The sequence below is a fragment of the Carcharhinus amblyrhynchos genome, chromosome 8 (assembly GCF_965287045.1).
Source record: "Carcharhinus amblyrhynchos chromosome 8, sCarAmb.v2.hapA, whole genome shotgun sequence".
NCBI lineage: Eukaryota > Metazoa > Chordata > Chondrichthyes > Carcharhiniformes > Carcharhinidae > Carcharhinus > Carcharhinus amblyrhynchos.
In genome coordinates this window covers 63,890,894-63,914,502 of record NC_137331.1, presented here as the reverse complement: position 1 = coordinate 63,914,502, position 23,609 = coordinate 63,890,894, and positions in this window count along the sequence as shown.

Here is a 23,609-nt window from a genome sequence, read left to right as displayed (position 1 = left end):
AAGAAAGAAAGAAAATTATTTGATACCTTTGTTTTGTTAATAGAAATAATGTTCAATTACAACCTACTGACAGACTAATTTCAGTGAAAAAGGTTCCGAAGAAAAGATTGGCAATAGGTCACTCAGGCCATCAGCTCTGGAAGCATTGTCCAATATTGAATGTCATTCAATGACTTTTATTATTCTTCCACATAATGTGGGTATTGTTGGCTAGATCAGTAGTTGTCACCCTAAATTGCCTGGAGGCTTTACCAGAAGATGGAAGATGAGTGTGACCTGCCTTTTCCTATCACAGTATGGTGTGTGTGGTCATCCAAAATTAAATGTTCATTCTAGCATAATCTATAGACTCTCCAACCTGGAACAAAGTAATGCACGAAAGAACAATAAAGTCACAGCAACTTCAAATCTGGGACTACTCCTTCTTATGGCACAAGGGATGTTTCAACTAACATTGGAACATGACCTGATTCTACTATCAAGAGTAAAAGACCCATTAAATATGTTTCTCCAGAAGTAGGTGGCACCAAATAGTAAAGAGGTCACCGCTACCGAGAGGAGTTCTTACAATCCACAAAGTGATCCTGTTCAAAGAAAGAACAGGATCTGACAATGTGATTCAAGGGAGGTGTTCCAGTGGCCAATCCTTATGAGAATTCACTTATGTTTGCTCCCTTCCAATCCTATTAATTGTCAAACATTATGTCAGTTCCAATGATTGTTTCTGGTAGATTACGGTACAGGTAGAACCTTACCTTAATTTCATTTAGCACTTGTTTTTATGGCTGTTCCTCTTTAGATATCCACAATAAGTGGATCTGGCATCCTGTAACGCTAGATTGACATGCAGCAAGCCAGTTCCATACAGCCCAGGGAAGGCTGGATAAAAACATTTGGGAAGTACTAAAGCGGAGGGACTAGCACAGTGGAGCAGGAGCTAGAGATGCAGGAGAAGAATAAAGAGGAAACCTCTTGGTTGAAAAGGGATGTGAGGTTATCCACTTTGGTAGAAATAATAGTAGGAGGGATTATTATTTAAAGGGCGAAAAGCTGCAGCATGCTACGGAGCAGAGGGACCTGGGGTCCTTGTGCACGAATGGCAAAAACCCAGTCTGCAGGTGCAGCAGGTGATCAAGAAGGCGAATGGGATGCTGGCCTTTATAGCGAGGGGGATAGAATATAAAAGCAGGGAGATCTTGCTGCAACTGTACAGGGCACTGGTGAGGCCGCAACTGGAGTACTGTGTGAAGTTTTGGTTGCGCATTTGCGAAATGATATATTGGCCTTGGAGGGAGTGCAGAGAAGATTCATTAGGCTGATACCTGAGATGAGGGGGCTTGCCTATGAGGAGAGATTGAATAGACTGGGTCTGTACTCGTTGGAGTTTAGAAGTCTGAGGGAGGATCTTATAGAGACATGTAAGATAATGAAGGGGATAGATAGGGTAGAGGTAGAGAGATTCTTCCTACTTAGAAAGGATAGCAGAACTAGAGGGCACAGCCTCAAAATAAGGAGGGGGGGGCAGTTTAGATTGGAGTTGAGGACGAACTTCTTCACTCAAAGGGTGGTGAATCTCTGGAATTCTCTGCCCGTTGAAGTGGTGGAGGCTACCTCGCTGAATATATTTAAGTCATGGGTAGATAGGTTTCTGACAGACAAGGGAATTAAGGGTTATGGGGAGAAAGCGGGAAAGTGGAACTGATCCACTTCAGATCAGCCATGATCTTGTTGAATGGCGGGGCAGTCTCGTAGGGCTAGATGGCCTACTCCTGCTCCTATTTCTTATGTATGTTCTTATTATCTCTTCGTGCAGCTCAATAGGCAGTAGACTGAGATCTCTGAGGCCTGTTATGAAAAGAAGAATGAGAGCAGAACGTGGTAAACTGTGGCTCTCACTGCATGGTGTGCTCAGTAGAATTCAAAGGGAATGAAATTCAGGCATAATGTAAATTGGATTGTTGATTCACTGTCAGCCCAGTTTCAGCATTGATAGTTTTTATCCTACTTCGGTGTTACTATGGCATACAGTCATTTAGAATGAGTGGTAGTTCTAGGGCCATGTCCATATCCAGTGCACATCATCATAGTTGAGGCCTTATTGCTAATCTTAGGGCTGTTCATGAATGATCAGATTGTTGTAGTATAGGCCTTTAAATAGACTCAGTGATGAGGTTGTATAAAAGGAGGGATATAGAATCACAGAATCTCTACAGTATGGAAAGGGGCCATTCAGCTCATTGAGCCTGCATTGACAACAATCCCATCCATGCCCTATCCCCAGAACCCCACGTGTTTACCATGCTAGTCCCCCGGCACTAAGGGGCAACTTATTTTAAGTATTGCCAATCCACCTAACCAGCACATAATGGATACCCATTCAATGTCACTTCTGCCACTGCAATCCTTAGATCAGCAGACAGTGGCAGGGAGGAACAGACAGGACATATTGACGTTTGACAACCTACCTCCTTCACTAGACAAAGATCTGAAAGCAGGCAGGACTAGACTGTTCCACTGCACAAACTGAGCTGAAGCTTGTCTGATCTGTGAGTTCCAGAAGGTTTGAGAGCCACCTCAGTAATGGACCTTGTTTCCATATTGCTGCCTTCCTCTGCCTCAGGGGAATCACACAGAAACACCAGACTGGTCTGAGATGCACAAAAGACACTATTATAAAGATAAAGCACCATGATGGAAAGAGTTAAGTTGAGAATCACAATTAGGTGCTCAACCAATAAATTTATTGGCAGCAAATTATGCATTGTGCAAAATCCCTTTGATGTTACTGGGGGTTGAGAGTATTTTAGTAGATCAAATGATGATGAGAGGGACAGGATGAATTCAGAATTTTTCAGTAGTATCTTTATTGTTGGAGAAGGTAAAGAAGAAAGCATGAAATGAAGAGGTTCTTCTGGACGATACGGTGTTGGGGCAATTTTCAAGATGTAATTTCTCCGATAGTTCTTGCCATCAGAAGCCTCTATTCTCTCCAGCTTGTTTGGATCATAGAATCATAGAAATCCTATAGTGCAGAAAGAGGCCGTCTGGCCCATCGAGTCTGCACTGACCACAATCCCACCCAGGCCCTAACCCCATATCCCTACGCATTTACCTGCTAATCCCTCTAACCTATGCATCCCAGGACACTAAGGGGCAATTTTAGCATGGCCAATCAACCTAACCCTTGTCTTCAACTATCATAGCCCCCTGTTTCTTGTCTGCTCACTCCACTTTTTGATCATCAAGGTGGATTTCCTTGTCAATTCTATATAGTGTCGCTTACAGCATATGTGTACAATCCTGGATAATCTCCTCAGGTTATTTTACAGAACACCCATGGAATTACATTGGCGCAGAATACTTTGTTTCAGAAAGCTAATGGTGTTCTCACTGGTCACTCGCGTAGTGCAAGTTTTATTATATTGCTTCCCTGAATCAAAAGATGGAGTCTGCAGGGTGTCATTAACCACAGTAACAGTGGTCCTTCAGCAACCAGCTCTTTAACGTTTGTCCTTCTGTAATGATGGATTGTCTGAGGATGAAGGCACTGTGTGAGCTGTCAGGGATCCTGGTACTCACCTGCATAATTCAGTGATCACACACACAACCTGGACATTAAGTACCCCTTTAGATTCATGTAGGCCAATATGCTCCTATCAATCACTGCTATGAAAGCCAGTGAGTTAGTAGAAGCCAAGTGTACATGTTTGCTGCTTCCTGGCAACAATGGGCAACATGATGTAGTGATTCGCTCTGATTAACAAGGCAGCTGTGATAGGGTGGATGTACCCATGTACACAAGTTGTATCTCAGCAGCCCTTTTGAAGCCCTCCAGTAGCACAGGAATTGAGTGTTAAAGTGATCTTCACTGACACAGCAGTACAATAGGCACTCAGGATAACAATAACACACTATGGACGCTGGAAATCTGACATAAAAACAGGAAATAGGGGAAATACTCGACAGACCAGGCATCTAGGAGGAAGCCAGAATTAACATTTGAAGTCATCAGAACTGGAAAATCTTACAAATTTAACTGCTTTCCACAAGTGCAAGAACTGAGAAGGCAGGTGCAAAATAATAAAAGGGAAGGCCTGTTTGGGGCAGAAAACAGGAAAGATTAAATGATAAATGGGAAGATAGTCTGAAGCAAATGGAGAATGAGGCAAAGGGGTGAGTATTGAAACAAGCCATGGTTCTAGAGGAAGTGTAAATTGGAACAGCAGAAACATTACCAAAAGCTGCTGTTCCACAAAATGGCAGCAGAAGTTATGATCTGAAATTGTTAAACTGAATTTTAACTCAGTAAGGCCATGAGGAGCCTAACCAAAACATTGTGCTTCATTGGAAAATAAACCGAGGGGAGGGCGGGGAACAGAGAGTGATCATAGAGCAGAGTACATTGTTAACATGGTGCTCAAGTTGGAAATTGGTACAAGTGGGAAGTTGAAGGAAGTACTGCTTATTTCTTTCCTTTCTATCTACAGTAGCTGGTGAATATTTTCATTTGTGTCATAGGTTTACTTCTGCTAAGTCAGTTTTTGTTCTAATAATAGTGCTTCACATACCCTGAACAACCTCAATGTGTTGTCAAATGGAAGAGTTTTGGGCTTCAGACCTGAGCAGCAGCTGCTGTTACTGAGAATCATAGAAATCCTACAGTGCAGAAGGAGGCCATTCAGCCCATCGAGTCTGCATCGACTCTCCATCAGACCTTATTCATGTAGTCCCATATATTTACCCCACCAACCCCCTCTAACCTACATATACTGGGACACCAAGGGGCAATTTGGCATGATCAATCCACCTAACCTGCACATCTTTGGACTGTAAGAGGAAACTGGAGCATTTGGAGGGAACCCATGCAGACAATGTGCAGACTTCACACAGACAATCACCCAAGACTAGAATCAAACCTGGGTCCCTGGGACTATGAGACAGCAATGCTAACCACTGTGCCACCATGCCACCCCAGCATCAACAAGTATGAAAGCCAAATGGGTAGCGCATTTCTGGAGATGGTTACCCCACAGCTTCAAAGACAGGATGGAAAGGGGTCGAAGAGGACCAGACAGACAGTGTAGGTGTCCCTGCACCGATCCTGTTCTCTAAGTGATATTCAATTCTACATACTAGTGGAATGTTGGTTCCTCTGGGGAGTGCAGCCAATGTCAATTAAGTCCATGGCACCATGGGTGGTTCAACTGTATAGGGGAAGGAGGAAGATCAGAAAGTAACAGTAATAGGGAATTGAATAGTTAGGGAAACAGGTGCTCTGTGGGTGCAGATGCAATTCTAGGGTGTTATGTGGCCTCCCTGCAGTGCCCAAAGTCCATGGTGTTTCTGAGCAGCTGTAGAACTTTCTGAGGCAGAGGCTGTGGTCCTTTTCTGGACCAATGTCATAGATCAAAAGAGGCATAAAAGGTCTACAGCCAGATTTTGGGGAGATAGGAAAAAGATGAATAAGCAACATTCCAAAAGTAGTAATCTGAATGCTCCTGTTGTCATGTATTAGTGAGAATAGAATTGGGAAGATTGGGTAGCGGATTGTATGGCTGGAGAGATGATACAAGATGGAAGGCTTTAGATTCCTGGGACATTGGAACTCAGGGGCAAATGAGATCCACATACACTGGAGCGTTGCGCCTCTACAGAGCTGGGACCCATAGTCTCATGGGCAGTTTGCTAGTGCTGTTGAAGAAGGAGATAGGAACCAGGAGATAGCATTAGAACTTAGGAACAAGGTGCATAAAGGATTTGGAGTAGCAGGTAGCACTAGACTAAAAAACATATGGAATCAGACTTAGAAGGAATACAGTAAGGTCAGCAATAGGCTTACACTGCATGTATGTAAATACATAAAGCATGGCAATAAGATTGATGAGCTGTAGGAGCACAGGCACATGGGAATATGATGTTGTGACAATGATGAAGATCTGGCTCAAAAAGGGACAGGGTCATATCCTCAATATTCCTGGAATCACAGTGTTCAGGAAAGATCAGGAAAGAAAGAAAGGAAGAAAAATGGCTGGAATGATAAAGGATAACAGTATGTCCTCGAGAGAAATGATCTTGTGTCAACATTAAGCACTTGGAGGCCCACTCCTTCCTTCTCTATCAGAATTCAATCCATAGACAACAGATTAATTTGTGCTTTATTGTGTAATGATTTACCAACATTTTTATTTCTGCAGCTATATGGGCACAACTAAAAATTATTTCTTGCTATGTGGGTATGGTGCTGCTGGGTTGCTGTCACAGTCTTTTAGAAGACAGAATGGGGGTATACAAACATAGGAATATAAGAAATAGGAGCAGGAGTTGCAATTGGGCCCCTTGAGTTTGCTGTGCCATTTGATAAGATCATTACTGGTCTGACTGTAGCCTCAACTCCACTTCGACTTCCTTGTCTTTTTGACGAGGAAGTCTTAAAAATACCTTCACTTCTCTCAGGGGAAAGAATTCCACAGACTAATAACCCTCTGAGAGAAAACAACATTCTCCTCATCTCCATTCTAAATGAGAACTTTTATTTCCAAACTGTGTCCCCTTGTTCTCATCTCTCATTAGAGGAAGCATTCTTTCAGTATCCACCCTGTCAAGTCCCCTCAGGATCTTATATTTCAATATATGGGTTATAGGAATATGTCTGGGTTTGCAGGACATGGTATATTTGGTAACTTGTCATGTTGGCTAGGAGGTACTGGTCATTCCCCCAACGTCATCCTTGCCATTTTGACAATCATCCTGCCTCCCAGCTTCCCACCAAAGGCCCAATAACATTCCAATCTATGATTCTAATTAGCTACTGTGGAGGTCCACATGTGAACCTGACCACTTACGCAAGGTATTGGAAAGTTAATGATACCTATGGTGCCAAGTCTTTGAGAGGAATGAATGACTTCAGGACAATCTCAATATTCTAATGTAATTGTTTTAATCTTAATGGCATATGATACCTATGTTGTTAATTGTGTTACATGATTAGTGTGCTTTAGTACTTGTGTTCTTAAGGGAAGGATAAGGATTAAAAAAAACACATCATGCTACATGTGAAGCAGCAAAGTACTAATACATTTCCACGGATTCCATATTCAAACTTTTAAACTGAAAACTACAACGTCAAGAAGCCTCTCTTACCTTGGTAACATTTTGAATAGTGTTCATGCCGTTACAGGTTTTTAAAATTGATAATGTTGTACCATGAAAAGGGATCTCAAGGTAATTATATTTTGCCATTGACTCATATTCATTGCACAGTTAAAGCCTACTGAAAACACTCTTAAATTAAACTTTAAATATTGACTTAGAAGTGCCTAATTCCATACTGTTATGTAAAATATGTTTCTGCTGCTGGGATATTAAGTATTACAGCGTATCAGTGCTAAATGAAGGATTGAGAATAAAATCTTATGGGCTGACTTTTTACACAGTTAGGAAGAATATGTGGACATTTAAAAATGGTGGGTGGGATCAGGATGTGGAGCTCCATCTCCATTTCTGCCAAAATAAACTTTTGCCGGTGGAGGGAAGAGGGTAAGGCATGATTCATGCTGAATGAGTACACCAAACTCAGGAGGCCATTTTAGTTCCATGCTGCATTCAAATAGACTGATTTTGACTGTCGCAAAGCAGTGTGGGAGCCAAGAAATGATGGAGCATATGTAAGCATTCTTGAAAGGCAGACAATGTCTGTATAACTGTCACAATATGAAATTTTCTTAAATTCCCTGCTCATTAGCTTAAGAAAAGGTTGCAGCTGTCACTAAGAATTAAAAGAAATCCTCTGCTGCATTGCTTTGATTGACAGACCATCTGATGTAAGTCAGATGAAAAGTAGCATCTGGTTGTGTAGTTTCAATAGAGTTCATTGCTGACATTTCCTCAAGGGCTGTTATTATATCATTGTGGATGCTTGGCTGAGTTTTAAAATCTACAATTCTCTCAGCATGAGAGTTCACAGTTTAACTGACAGTTTAAAGAGGCTATTAAAGGATTAGTTCTTTTTGACATGCAGCTGAAATAGAAGACTGGTTGTTTTATGAGAGATTAATTACATCAGGAGATTTAAAAGATTGAGATAGATGGGTTTTATGAATGAGAATTTTCATTCACTATCATGTGTACATGAGTGAGAGCTGTATTGGGCTAATGATGAGGAACGTGAGGGGTAAGGACCAGAGGGCCCATCAGCTTCTGAAACAGCTTGGACAAAATCCTGGAGAACTGAGGTGGGCCATCTCACCAGCCCCACTTGGCACTCAATTGCCCCTGAATCTGCCTACATTCTGTGTGAGCTCAACTCCATCCCCCACTTGCCTCACCCCTCAATCCCACAGCCCACAGTACAAATCATATAATTTGGGGTACTTTTTATCAAGCAGGCCCTGCAAGCCAGGAGATTTTCCAACTTGAGCTACCTGTCTCATTGTTGAAAATGAAACCCTTTTGATTTATCACACATAAATAAATGAAAAGCTTAATGGTCAGAATTTATCAGAACATTTCTGGCTACTTTAGTTTAGGAATCACAATTTTTCTATGTTTTTGAAGATGACGTGGAGAATATGGACAAAACTAGATTGGCAATTTTTTATGTGAGCCAGCACAGAAGATATTTGTTTTGTTAGAGTAGATAACCATTCAGCAGAGTACATAGGCCAAAGGGCCTTACCTTTATCTGTATATTGTAGCCTCTAACCCTGACTTCTGAGACAATGAGCCAGGTGATGGCTGAAGACTAGCAGTGCACCTCCTGCAGGAGACCAACATATCAGTACCTGTTAAAGTCACAACTCCCTTGAATTTCTTTGCAACTGGATCCTTGCAAGTAATATCAGATAACTGTTTTGCCTTGGGATTGAGTTTCTTTAGGGTTTGCCTGTTACCCTAAGAATGCTACCATAGGCAGTTATTTATAAAACCATTTTTTGATTTGATTTGATTTATTATTATCACACGTATTAACATACAGTATTGTTTCTTGCACAGACAAAGCATACCATTCATAGAGAAGGAAACGAGAGAGTGTGGAATGTAGTGTTACAATCATAGAGAAAGATCAACTTAATGCAAGGTAGGTCCATTCAAAAGTCTGATGGCAGCAGGGAAGAAGTTGTTCTTGAGTCAGTTGATACGTGACCTCAGACTCTTCCCAGAGGAAGAAGGTGGAAGATAGAATGTCTGAGGTGCGTGCGGTCCTTAGTTAAGCTGGCTGCTTTGCCGAGGCAGTGGGAAGTATAGACAGAGTCAATGGATGGGAGGTTGGTTTGCGTGATGGATTGGGCTACATTCACAACCTTTTGTGGTTCCTCACAGCTTCAGGGACCGGGGTTTGATTCCTGCTGTTGGTCACTGTCTGTGCGGAGTCTGCACGTTTTCCCTGTGTCTGCGTGGGTTTCCTCTGGGTGTTCTGGTTTCCTTCCACAGTCCAAAGATGTGCGGGTTAGGTGCATTGGCCATACTAAATTGCCCCTTTGTGTCACAGGATGCATAGGTTAAAGGGATCGGCGGGGTGAATGTGTGGAGCTGCGGGGGGAGGGCTAAAGTGGGATTGTTGTCACTGCAGGCTTGATGGGTCAAATGGCCTCCTTCTGCACTGTAGGGATCCTATGAAATTCTACCCCTGAGAAGCCTACAATTGCAATTTTGCTTGCTCAGTGATCATTTTTTTGAACTCTGAAGAACAAGTGAATGCCTGAAGGACTTCTCCATATGAATTCAAAGTCTCATCAACAGCTTGTCTTGCAATAACATCATCCACTATGGCCCCTACTGCATAGAGTAAAGTATTGACCTGATCCTTCTGGTTCATTTATGCAAAGCTGAAGCTGTTCTCTATGTGGAGAATCTCTTCCACCAATTGTTCCAATGTTTACTATGTTGTGAGCTTTCATCATTTTGGAATGGTTCTGGATGTGGATATTATGTTTACCCTAAACTTTAGACCTGCTGCTGTTTCAGTTGTTTGATTTTAGATTATGATCTGTACTTAGTGAGGGGATAGAATATAAAAGCAGGGAGGTCTTGCTGTAATTGTACAGGGCACTGGTGAGGCTGCAGCTGGAGTACTGAGTGCAGTTTTGACCCCCGTATTTGCGAAAGGATACATTGGCCTTGGAGGGAGTACAGAGAAGGTTCACCAGGCTGATACCGGAGATGAGGGGGTGAGCCTATGAAGAGAGATTGAATAGACTGGGTCTGTACTCGTTAGAGTTTAGAAGGCTGAGGGGGGATCTTATAGAGATGTATAAGATAATGAAGAGACTAGATAGGGTAGAGGTAGAGAGAGTCTTCCCGTTTAGAAAGGATAGCAGAACTAGAGGGCACAGCCTCAAGATAAGGGGAGGGCAGTTTAGATCGGAGTTGAGGAGGAACTTCTTCATTCAAAGGGTGGTGAATCTCTGGAATTCTCTGCCCATTGAAGTGGTGAAGGCTACCTCGTTGAATATATTTAAGTCACGGGTAGATAGATTTCTGAATCAAGGGGAATTAAGGGTTATGGGGAGAATGAAGGAAAGTGGAACTGATTCAATTCAGATCAGCCATGATCTTATTGAATGGTGGGGCAGGCTCGAAGGGCTAGATGGCCTATTCTTGCTCCTATTTCTTATGTTCTTACTGCTGTCTGGACTCTGGGTCTATATGCCTCTGCAGCACTCACTATGCTCCATTCCCAGGTGAATCTTCAATTTTTTTCCTTCTTGTCCTTTTTCCAAGTGTTCGTAGTTTTTCAGTCTTCTGTTACAGTTTTTCTGATGTTTGCTACTAAATAAACCTGTTGGACTTTAACCTGGTGTTGTGAGACTTCTTACTGTGTTTACAGTTTTTCTGCCTCATTATGCTCTCTGTTTCAGGTGGTGTACGTGAACAGTTGACCAGAAATCACCAGTGGCCATCATGTTTTGTTTGGGGTTTAAGGTTTGGATAGGGTTTCTTTGGGGTTTTACTGTTACTCCAAAACTGATAGCAGTCCATGATATCATAAAAAACATTGCTTATTTACAGATGTATCTCAGTACTGTGCACATGATTGTACTCCTGATTCCCACCAGATCTCTGTCTCTTAGTAAGATGACATTGCATTCTGGTTTCATCATGAGTTACATCAATTTCGGGTGCTCCTGATGTCACCCTTTACAAAAATGTTTATCACATAAAGTGGACAATAACTCTTCACTGTATAAATTAAATCCCTATGCCTTCTTCAGGTGAGATGTACAGTTCATGTGGGGGGGGGGGGGGGGGGGGGGGGGGTGCAATTCTACCAAAAATATTCTAAGTGTTGAATTTTGCGTAAAAACTGGAGGAATTTTATTGTTTTTTTCAGTGGGAGTTTAAAGATGAATCTCTCAAACTCTGTGCACTGCTGAGTCCAAAAAGCAGTGGGTGGGGTCAATCCCGCTGGAGAGTCCAGCAGCATAGCGCTGAGCAATCCACTGTGCATGTGGCGATCTGCAGGACTGAGATTCACGCATGTGCAGTGACCTGTGTCTGCTGGCCTCCCAATTGCTGGCCAGCCCTGCGATCTCTGCATCGCCAGCCGTACAGCCCTCTCCATGGCCCGATCACTGGCCCCCCCCCCCCGAAAAAGCTCGGGGCAGCCTTGACCACTTCTCCATAGTCCCGATCTCCCGACCCCCCTCACTCCCACCGGCAGCCCCGACCCAGTCCCCAGAAGGCCACCCCAATGGCCAGCCTTGATAACTGGCCTCCCTCCCTCTGTCACTCAGCCCAAAGTGCAGAGTGGTAGTGGGACCCTGCACCCCAGCAGATCACCACACCGGCCCCCCCCCCCCCCCCACCCCAGAGCCTATCCCAATCAGGCCTCACCCCAACTTTTCCCATCGCTTGCCATTGCCCAATCCTGATGGGCAGTGCCAAGATGCCCCAACGGCATTGGCACATGCCTCTTGGGCGGTGTTAGGGGACCATGTCAAGGTGGTAATGCGCAGGTGGACCCCCCTCCCCCCGCCCCCTTGCCGGCCACCCAACCCTTGGGGGGGTGGGGGAGGCCTGGATTGGGGTTGGGTTGCCAGCTCCCTGCCAGTGGTGAACTATACTAAATCCCACTGGAGTGAACCATTCCTGGCAGGGGGAGGGGAGAGGCTAGCGGCCTGAAGATTTCATTCCTGGACCTGCTAATTGCATTTAAATTATATTAAAATGAGAGCCTGCATACATCCTGCAGCTCCATGCCAATTTCTGGCACCAAGCTGACTGCACTGGAAATCCGGCTGCCAGAGATCTGCAGAGGCCATAGTGCCCAGTGAGGAGCATGCAGAATGGCCTCTGCTAGAGTGTCCTGGCCTTCAGCACTACCAAAGCAGTGCAGTGGGCTGGGAGAATCCTCCCATCCCCTGCTGCCACCAACACCCCCCCCCCCCCCCCCCCCCCCCATTTCTTTCTTAATGAGCTTGATAAACAGAAAGTTATCCAGTCCTACAGATTGACAAGGCATATGGAACAAGTGAAAAGAAAACACATGACACTAAAAGCCCTGTGTGACAACCCCTTTAGTTTTATGAATAGCAAATGTTTTCATCAATGAATGTACAGCTTGTGTGTGATGCCAATCACCTTCTCTACATGATATACCACTACCCAGGAAGCTGTCATCACACTTTTATCAAGTGTTTTACACTATCATCTGAAGCTAACATTATTCCCATTGAGTTACTATAGTAGCATGATGGCTTTGTTGAGTATAAATTGTATCATTAATAAAAACATTATAAATTGATTGTAGCATAGCTCTGACTACTGCTTTTTCGGTGTCCAATGCTATCAGCTTCAGTTTAAGGAGACTGTTCCCCTTCAAATCTTTAGCAAAATTAATTGAGTACTCAAACATGACTAGGCCTTTCAGGCCATTCAGTCAGGGCTGATCTGTACCTCAGTTCCATTTATTTGCTTTTGTTCCATGTTTGTTGATTTTTTTTAAACAATAATCCATTAAACTTGACATGGAAGTTTCAATTAATCTGTAGTCTTTAGTGAGAATGGCTTCAAAATTTTCACTTCACCCTATGTATAAAAAAGGGCTTCCTGATTGCACCTTTAAGTTCTAATTTTAAGAGCATACCTTCATCTGGATTTCCCTATCAGAGGACATAGTTATATTTGCCCTTTATCATTTTAAACTTCTTGATTAGATTATTACTTAACTTTCTAGCTTCAGGGAATGTACAAGCCGAGTTTATGGATCCCTCTCATAATTTAACTTCCTTAAGTCCTGGTTTTATTCTGGTGAAACTGGTTGACAAAGCCCATATATCATCTACAAAATAAAAACAGAAAATGCCTGAAATACTCAGCAGGCCAGGCAGCCTCTGTGGAGAGAACTAATTAATTAAACAGAACTAACTTTTCAGTTCAATGACTTTTCATCAGAACTGTGAAGAGCTGGAAATGTAATAGGTTTTAAGCAAAAGAAAGGTGGGAGGGTGGAAAAATAATGAAGGAAAGATTTGTGATATGATATAAGACAGGAGAGACTAAATGACTAAGCAACTGATGGTGCAGGTTCAAATGGAGTGATTATGAGACAAATAAAGAAACTATCCAGAGAAGGTGAGAATGGCAGAATGATGAACAGTGGCCGTGCAATAGCAGTAACAAGCATAAAGTGAGATGGAGAGAAATTCCTTTATATGGAGGATTGTGAATCTTTTGAATTCTCTATCTCAGAGGACCGTAGAAGCTCAGTCACTGAGTGTGTTTAAGGTAGAGATAGGTAGACTTCTGATTAATCATAATGTAAAAGGTTATGGGGATAGTGGATGTAAAAGTCATTGAAGTGTCCAGTCAGCCATGATCATATTGAATGGTGGAACAGACTTAATGGGCTGAATGGCCCACTCCTGTTCCGATGTTCTTATAAGTAAGATGAAAACCAGAATTATTGGGTGAATTTACTGACTCTCCTACTGGCATGCAAAATTAAGTGGGTCGCCAGCCTATCATCTCCCCGTTCACCCCCAACCTGTCCTCCATGTTACAGTGGTTGGGTAAGGCAACAGGCAGTCTGCCCTCCCTTAGGCTGACTGAGTCCCTTTAGTGGCCAATCACTGCCATTTGAGGACCTAATTCTGCCACTACGATTGTAATATATTGGCACGGGACAAAGTGGAGAGAAGGTGGCAAGCCGCAGTGCTAAAGCCTGGAAAGCAGGAAAGAGGTACCATCTTGGAGGGCTGGGGGGTGGGGTGCGGCGGGTGTTGTGGTGGGGTGGGGGGGGTGGTGGGAGTTCCCCGTGCCCATTAGGTGCAACCATCCCAAGTATGGTGCACTGCACTCTTTGTCCTTCCCCACATCCCCAGCTTCTAAAACTTGAATCACTGCTTTTTTTCCACCCCTGCTATCAATTCACTGTTATCTCCAGACCCTCATCAACCAAAAAGCTCTACTTATATTGAATCCAGACATGTTCAGTTCTTCAGGACACCTTGTAGTCCCAGTAGTGGCCATAACAGAGTTTTGGCACAATTGGGACAACAGATTGATTAGCAGGTAGCTTTTGAGGATGGGACATGAGGAAAGGAAGACCCACTCTCAAGTCATTAAGTGTATTATTGTTGCAGGATAACCAGATTTAAAGTCAGCAAGATGCCAATTGACTTTTTGATTGTGGGTGATGAATACATCTCCCTGTAAAATTCAGCTGTGTAATTCCACAGGCTGGATGTCCAAAATGATAGAACATTCTCCAGATGGATTCTGTACAACTGAACACTTTCTCAGTCTTGAATCCTGGCCTCCTTAAAGTAAAGGCAACACTCCATTAGTCTTTTTGATTACTTTTTGCACTTGTGCATTAAGTTTTAATTATTTGTACATAAAGACTTTTAAATCCCTTTGATCCTTCACAGCTCCTAGTCCCTCACCAATAAAAGTGAAATGCTACTTTTTCTTTCTCGGATCCAAAGTACCTTGTACTTTCCCATATCTGCCATAATTTGTCTACTCACTCAGTCATAGAATTGTAGAATCATAAAATCCCTATCGTTCAGAAGGAGGCCATTTGGCCCATTGAGTCTGCATTGACTCTCCAAATGATCTTCTTACCCAGACCTATCCTGTACTCTACCCTCATAATGCCATGTATTTACCCCACCAATTCCCTTAACCTACACATGTTGGGACACTAAGGGGCAATTTAGCATGGCCAATCTACCTAATCTGGACATATTTGAACTTTTATAAGTTTTGTAACTTCCTGCTTCAATCCTGTTTCTTCTAAATAAATCATATGCAAAATTGGATATGCATTTCCTATTCTTTCTCTCAAAGCATTAATATCATACGGCGAAAAGCTGAGACCTCAGTACAGAGGATGAAGAAGCACCATTTGTCTCACCCATCGATCAGAAACTGTAGTCTTTATCCCTAAACTTGCTACACTGGTAGAGTATTTTGGTGAGGCCAAATCTGAAAAACTGTGCACAATTCTGATCTCCAAATCTATGAAAGGATATACTTGCATTGGAGGCAGCAGTGCAAAAGTTCAGTAGGCTTTTTGATAGGATGCAAGGGTTGTCCTTTGATAAAAGGCTCAGTAAATTGGTCCTATACTTTCTGGAGTTTCAAAGAATGAGAAGTGGTCGCATTGAAATGTTTAAGATTCCGAAGGGATTTCTCAGTGGTAGACATTGAAAGGATGTTTCCCCTTGCTTTGGAATCTAGGGCCAATCTCTTAAGTTAAAGGTCGATTATTTGGGATTCAGATGAGGGGAAAATGTCTTCATTTGGCCTGTTATGAATCTTTAGCATTTTCTATCCCAAAAGGTCATGGATACGAGAGCATTGAGTATATGTTAGGCTGGTGGAGACAGATCTATCAGGGAATTAAAGGGTTATGGGCAGTGGGAAGTTAAGGCAGAACATTATTCATGATCATGTTGAGTGGTAGAGCAGGCTCAAGAGGCTGAATGGTTTAGCCCTGCTCCTATTTCTTATATTCTTATAGTTTACATACCTCCCAACCAATTACTGACACAAAGTTGCCTTTCATTCCAGTGCTCTCCATTTTGCTAGTTATGCTTTACTTTTGCTATCAAACTTTTTATTCACAATTAAATTGTATAGATACCCAATTCAATGGTTAATTGCTCAGAATGAGGGGAGATTTCCCTGTGCATTAATTATATGATGAAGTGGTTTATAATTACTGTACAGATATGAACTTTCTCCCCATTGGGGGAAGGATTGTATTATTATCCACTGATAGCAATAATTTTTAAAAAATAAATTTGAAAAAGATGTGAAGTATTCATTGTCCAGTATCTAATGGAAGTAATGGGGGTCACTTTTCAGGAAGGCCTGTGCATTCTGTGCCACTCAGGCATATTACATGCCAGCAGTGGACCTTTTTCCTGGGGAAAGGGTGGAAGTCCTGCCTATCGAGAGCTGCCAACCAGAGACCTACAGCTAATGGATGGCAGCGCCATTGGGGAAGTGGTGGCTGCTGCTGGCATTTCATGCACCTGAGTAGATTGCCACTGGTTACCAGGCTGCATGTGAGTAACCACTGGGGAGGGGGTGTGGTGGATAATGGGATTGGGATCGTGAGGGGAGGGTGTGTGGATAATGGAGTTGCTTATGGAGGAGGAGGGGAGTAATGGGTTTGGAGTCACTGAGGGAGAGGGGTGGGAGAATGAGATTGGGATTACCTGGGGAGGAGGAGGGGGATAATGGGGTAAGGGTCACTGAGGGAGGGTGGTTGAAGAATGGGGTTGCCTGGGGAGGAGGAGGACGACGATGGATTTGGTGTCGCTGGGGACAGGGGTTGGATATTGGAATTAGGATTGCCTGGGGAGGAGGGGGATAATGGGTTTGCTGTCACTGGGGAAGAGGGATCAGAGAATGGGGTTGGGATTACCTGGGGAGGAGCAGGGGGATAATGGGGTAAGGGCTGCTGAGGGAGGGTGGTTGGAGAATGTGGCTGCCTGGGGAGGAGCAAGAGGATAATAGGTTTGGGGTCACTGGGGGAAGAGGGGTTGGAGCTTGGGGTTAGGGTTGTCTGGGGAGGAGGAATAGAATAGAACTCTACACTGCAGAAAGAGGCCCTTTGGCCCATCGAGTCTGCACCGAACACAATCCCACCCAGGCCCTATCCCCATATTCTTACATTATACCCACTAATCCCTCTAACTTATGCATCCCTGGACACTAAGGGGCAATTTCCTGACATGGCCAATCAACCTAATCCGCACATCTTTGGACTGTGGGAGGAAACCAGAGTATCCGGAGAAAACCCACGCAGACGCGAGGAGGGGGATAATGGGTTAAGGTCATGGAGGATGTGGTTGGGGTGGGGGGGGGGGGTAGAATTCAGCAGGATGGGCAGGCTTTCCTCATGCAGGGCCCTCCCTTTGCCAGGTTCCTCAGTCACATACTGAATGCCTTTGAACAAGGGCCCCTTTCCCGCTTCCGCTCAAGGAGCCTGCAAGTGACCTTCCTCACAGTTTACTTGTCATGAACCCCGAATGGTGAGCTGCCATCTACTGCTGATTTAATACCTACAGTGACAGGATGAGGTCCTTCAGTGGGCATTAATTGGCCACTTAAAAAACTCAAATAATGGGGGAGATGGTAAGGCTACTCATGGACCTTCAAACCATGAATTTAATCTGAGTGAAGTTGCAAGGGTGGTGAGGTCACTGTCCAACCTGATTACCAAACTCACTGTGGAGAAGGGCAGAAAATCCTAGGCATAATCTTCGCAACCATTTCAAAAGTTATGTACAAAATGAAACTCAGGAAATTGTTGAAGGTGTTATGACTACGGAAAGTTGAGCTGACAAATCGATCCAGGATTTGCAGTCTGCCTTGGATCCATTGTACAATTAAAACAATACTAGTACCTTTTGTGGTTATGTTCATTGCTATTGTCCAGGAAGCAAAAATGTACAAACTATTTAAATACCAAGTCAACATACCACTTGCCTCTGTTGAAGAAATGTCTGATCATATATTAAAAAGTGTCAAACCAATTTCAAACAAGTCCTTACAAAAGCAATGACGTTATAGTACTTAATTTTGATATTTATAAATATGACCAATGATTATAAATAATTATATTTGGCTCGGTCTGATTTCTTCCTTCAAAGCATATTGATTTAAATAAAGTAGGTTTGTGATCGTTGAAACAAGGAACATCTTGTGGTTGGAGGTGATGCCAGTTTTAACAGCTGAGGATGATATACCCCTTGTCCATCAGTGCTATATTGGTTACTAGACTTCAATAGTATACTCCTTCACATTCATTTTTTGCAAATGCTCATTTTTGTGGGCATTTTATTATGTGATACAACCCTACTCCAGAAGGTATGAGGTTGATTTCAAAGTGCAAGTGATGCATTGCCTAAAACAATAAAGAACTTTACATAACCAAGATTTGTTATCTATCCCTCAAACACATTAAATGTTTAAAATTCTTTAATTAGTTTCTCATTTCTGTTGTACACTAAAATGTGTGTTCTGCTATTCTAGGTAACCACATCACTGACCACAAGAAATGACTCTCCAAAGATAGTCAATTATTTCTCATAGGCCCAAATTGTTGTGGTTCTGCAATAGTTTCCAACTCATTTAACTGACCATTCCAATTTTGCAATCCACATCAGTATTGCAAGCAATTGAATTAAATACAGTAGGTCCTTTCTTAAAATTTAGTTGCATTCCTGAAAAGTCCTTCTTTAAGTGAAAGAATATAAGTGCATCAGGTTTCCCATTATGGTCAATGAGCAAGTTGTAGTTATATTCTCCAGAACCTTCCCCATTAAAAAAACCCTGGAAAGACATTCTGAAATTCCCATTGTAATAGCACTCTCTGGTGGCCATTTATGTATGATTGTATATAAGTAAATCAGAATAAACCAATTCAATTGGGTACTTGGGTACTGTATGCACCAGTCCTGCAAAAGTATCTTCAATGAGGATTCTTTAGCCAAATAAATTTGATTTGAGAAACTTCCAGCAACCAGCAGGGGATTTCTTATATCCAGCATTGCTGGGTAGACAGCATTTATTGCTCACCTCTAATTGTCCTTGAGGAGCAAGTAGTGAGCCACCATCTGTGGGTGTACGTACACATGGACTGTTGCAGTCCATGTGTACGTACACCCACAGTTCTGTTAAGAAGGTAGTTCCAGAATTTCTAGAACCAACGACAGTGAAGGGATAATGATTTAGTTCCAAGTCAGTATGGTGAGGGGACCATACATTTGTTGCTCTTATCCTTCTAGGTGATAGAGATTACAGGTTTGGAAGGTGCTGTCAAAGCACTGATGCACAATGGTAGCTGTGTGTTCCACCTGCAAGATGCACCACAGCAATTCATCAAGGCACCTTTGCCAACTGTCCTTACCAGGCCTGGTCTACGTGTGACCGCACATTCATTGCAATATCCACTGAAACAGTTTAGCAAACCACTCAGTTGTACCAAACTACTATGAAGTGTAAAAACACAAGGAAAACAGATGAATCAGTTAACATCGATCCAGGTATCAGAAATGAAAACAACATACCCAATACTGCTGACCCTGCAAAGTCCACCTTATTAATGTTTGGGAGTTTATGCCAATATTAGGCAGCAATAGTTTGACATGATCAGACTCATGAAATCATATCTTACGATGTCCCAGACACCATCATCAGCACAGACCCAACAGCGATAGGGGCACAGTGCCATGCAGTTGGCAGGGCATTGCCCTGGGACTCCTCAACATTAACTCCTGATCCCATGAAGTCTCATGGCATCAGGTCTAATATGGGCAAGGAAACATTTCCATCTACTTCGAATGATTATCAACAAGGATTAAAAACATTATGCCCAAGGATGGCCCCAGATAATCAATATGAACTCGTACCCATGGCTAGCCGGATATTCCCAAGGATGCAGTGAGACTGTAGCAGGCAACCTTTGTTGTATTTTTCACTATTCACAGTGCTTCATCAGACTCTCAATCAGCATCAATGCTGGACCACATTACAATACTCCTGGCGAACATTTTCATTTTAGGTATACCTGGATGGGCACTGCCTTCCTGGTACAGAGATGACTACTCTGGTTCCCTAAAATATGATGCCATCTTCGCATCTTAATTCATTTTTTCATCTATAATATGGCTTAATCTCTTCAGAAACCTCTTACTTTTCAATGCCTCACTTTGGACAACAGTGGATCTCTGCTGGTCCAATAATTATTTTGTTGCATTGAAACTGGCAACATGTCCAAGAAATTCAATACCATAACAATTTCCTGGGGGATGTGCTACACATTCTGGTAAAGGCATGTGTCCAAGCACAGCTGCATTCGTGATGTGTTCCAGGGCGATGCTTGAAGGAGTGGGACAAAATTAATGTCCAATGCTGAATTCTTCTGGATGCAATTGGCAGAATAACCTGTCTTCTTTATGTGATGTTAGTGTATCTTTAAGAAATTTTTTTTAAAAATCCTGATCTCTGCAGGTATAAGCAGTTTTGGTTTTATTGCTGCCAAGTTGTCTGTAGAAGTCCTTTTATTGCTAGCTAAATGAGGTTTGTTTATTTTTATTCTGGTTGATTAATGACGCTGCATTGTTAGGAGGATGGTCTTCTGTCTGGACAGTTTTTTTTCTTGAGTGAATTTATGGTTTCATTTTCTGTTTGGCTGCAGAGGTAGTTTTAGAAGGGACATCAGACTGAAAGCATTATCTCTCTCCCTCTCCCCCTCATTTTGGAAATCATGCTAGTAAGCTGAAAGCAAAGCTTCTTGCTTTCCTGGAGTAGAGAATTTGTTGTTGGCAGCATGACCAGAATCTCTCTCTAGTGTTCTGATTTCAAACTGTTCTGAATGTATCCAGAGGTCAGCTAGCAGTTACAAGGTTAAGAAGTTAGGGTTTCAATTCTCCAACCAAAGGACTCAATTCCAGTATCATTTGAGCATTAATCTTTGTTGTGTTAAACATACAAAAAGGGTTTTTTGTCGAAAGGAAGCTTTGTTTGATTAGTTGCCCATATTCAAAAATTATGGGATCTTTTACATCTTATTGCTCATTCTAGTATATTGCTGTATGCAAATTGGATACTCCACTAATGTCCTTTAGGGAAGGAAATCTGTCATCATTACCTGGTTTGGCCTACATGTGACTCCAGACCCACAGAAATATGGTTGACTCTTAAATGCCCTCAGAGATAAGCAATAAATGTTGGCCCAACCAATGACATCCACATCCCATGAATGAATAAGAAAATAAATTGCCTATATTCCATTAGTGACTATATTTCACAAGCGATTCATTAGCCATGAAATATGTCTTGGGATATGCTGAGGTGTGAAATATGCTTTACATCTTTCTTTGTTACCTAGCTGTCTCCACTGGAAATATCCTTAAGTATGAATAGGTGCATTAAGAAGGATAGCCAGGGCTCCTCTGATGGTCCACTGAGTTAAAAGTATATAAACCATATAGACCAGAAATTTCTACATTGAATCTCCAAACTATGTTGAGTTTGTTAACCTCAGCTTCAGTGGTTGATACAAATGGGCAGCAATGGCAAAAAAAAATCATCAAGTAGGCTTTTATTTTTGATTGTTACCTCGTCACACTGTTGTAAAGGCAGGTGTACAGATATTGAGCAGAAACATTTGGCTTCATGTTAATGAATAATAAGTCTAAAGGTCACTTGACATCAGAGGAGAAGTTTAACCCTGACTATCTGAATGAAACAGAGCACGTAGGCAGTAAAATAGCCCAGGAAACTTACCCACTTTCCAGCAGTCAAGATTCCACCATCCAGGATTTTGAACATTCAAGCTGTCCATATAAAGACTGGTGGACATCACAGGGGTCATTGTTTTACAGGTTAAATGTTTTACAGGTAACTGGTGAATGAGAAGACCAGAAGATAATCTTTGTTCAGTTTATATCTATTCACATAGTGAGACACTTAAAATGGGAATCTCCTACTAATGCACCACCAATGTCAATAAGTGCATCTTTATACTATTTGAATATACAAATTAAACAAATGAACAAATAAACAGATTAATTCATTGACAGCTCCTCAAAGGGGCATTGTTACAAAACCAAAAAGGAAGCTATAAAATTAAATTAAATTAAAATGTTGTTTCCAGGATTTATGATGTGTTTCAAACCCTGTGGAGCTCACTGGTCTCAGAAGCAAAGTGTCTCTTTATACTCTTCTTATTAAATCAGTAAACCAATGAAAATAAGCAGATTAAGCAGAAGGAACACTTCCACATTATTGCAACTAAAACAGGAATATTAACAGTCCATATTAAATTAAAATTACAGGTTCCTGGGGTGATGGTACACTCCAGAGGGTCTTCTTATACTCTTTTGAGTATCAAATAAACCAATTAACTAATGACCACCCTTAAGTGGGTAAGTATGAGTTTACCCTCAAGTAAGTCAAAAAAGAAACAGTAAACATGGAAACAGAGAAAATAGGAGTAGGAGGAGGCCTACTTTGAACCTGCTCTACCATTCATTATGATCATGGCTAATCATCTAATTCAATCCTATCGTTTCCATCCCTCACCAGCACCCCCCCCCCCCCCCCCCCCCCCCATATCCTTTGCTCTAATTCATTTCAATTGCTATATCTAACTGCCTCTTGAAAACATTGGGTGTTTTGGTCTCAACTATTCCGTGGTAGGGAATTCCATAGGCTGACAACTTCCTGGGTGAAGAAATTTCTCCTCATCCCTGTCCTTAACCATTTATCCTGTATCCTCAGAATGTGACCCCTGTTTCTGGACACCCCAACCATCAGGAACATCCTTCTTGCATCTATCCTATCTACTCCTGTTAAACAAGTTACCAGCCCCTTAAAGAAGCACTATAACAAAAAGACAAACCTTCAGAGGAAACATAGCAAAATAAATTAAAGTGTCATCTCTGGGCTGATTGATGATGCAATCCAGACCCTGTGACGCCCACCAGTCATGGAAAGGTCAAGTGTATCAATGGATACCACATGCTCCCACTCCAGGGACAGGCAGGAGCAAACACAGCCACAAAAGACAGGCAGACTATGACTTCCCCAATAGCCCGCTGCCTGAACTTCAATGGCCACCATGTCTCTTTATATTATTTTAAAAACTAATCAAACAAAATAACTAATTAACTGATTATCAGCCCATAGATGGGCACTGTAACAAAAAGGCAAAACTAAAAAAAAAGACTTACCTAACCAAACTAAAACGTTATTCTGGGAGCTGATCACTTCAAACCCTGCAGTGCCCACTGGTTGTGGAAGGCCTCAAGCATTTCAATGGACACCACATGCTCCCTCTCCAGCAACACACAGCAGGTGCATAGCTGCAGAAGAGGAGAGATGACTGCCTTTTATCTTGAAATAACAATCACAAATATAGGGAGTGAGCTTTCTAGCTGAGCCTCAAACACACAGCTTCAGCACTTCCTGAAGCTATACCTTCATATAACTCCATCAAACTGACCAAGTGCTGTACCAGAATCGAGCAGCGTCTCTTTATATGCTCACAAATAATTATCCAATGAGTACCCCTGCAGACCTGTAGACAGTTAACTTTAATTTATACAATTAACACAAACAATCGGGTTCTGCTGGCCTCATTG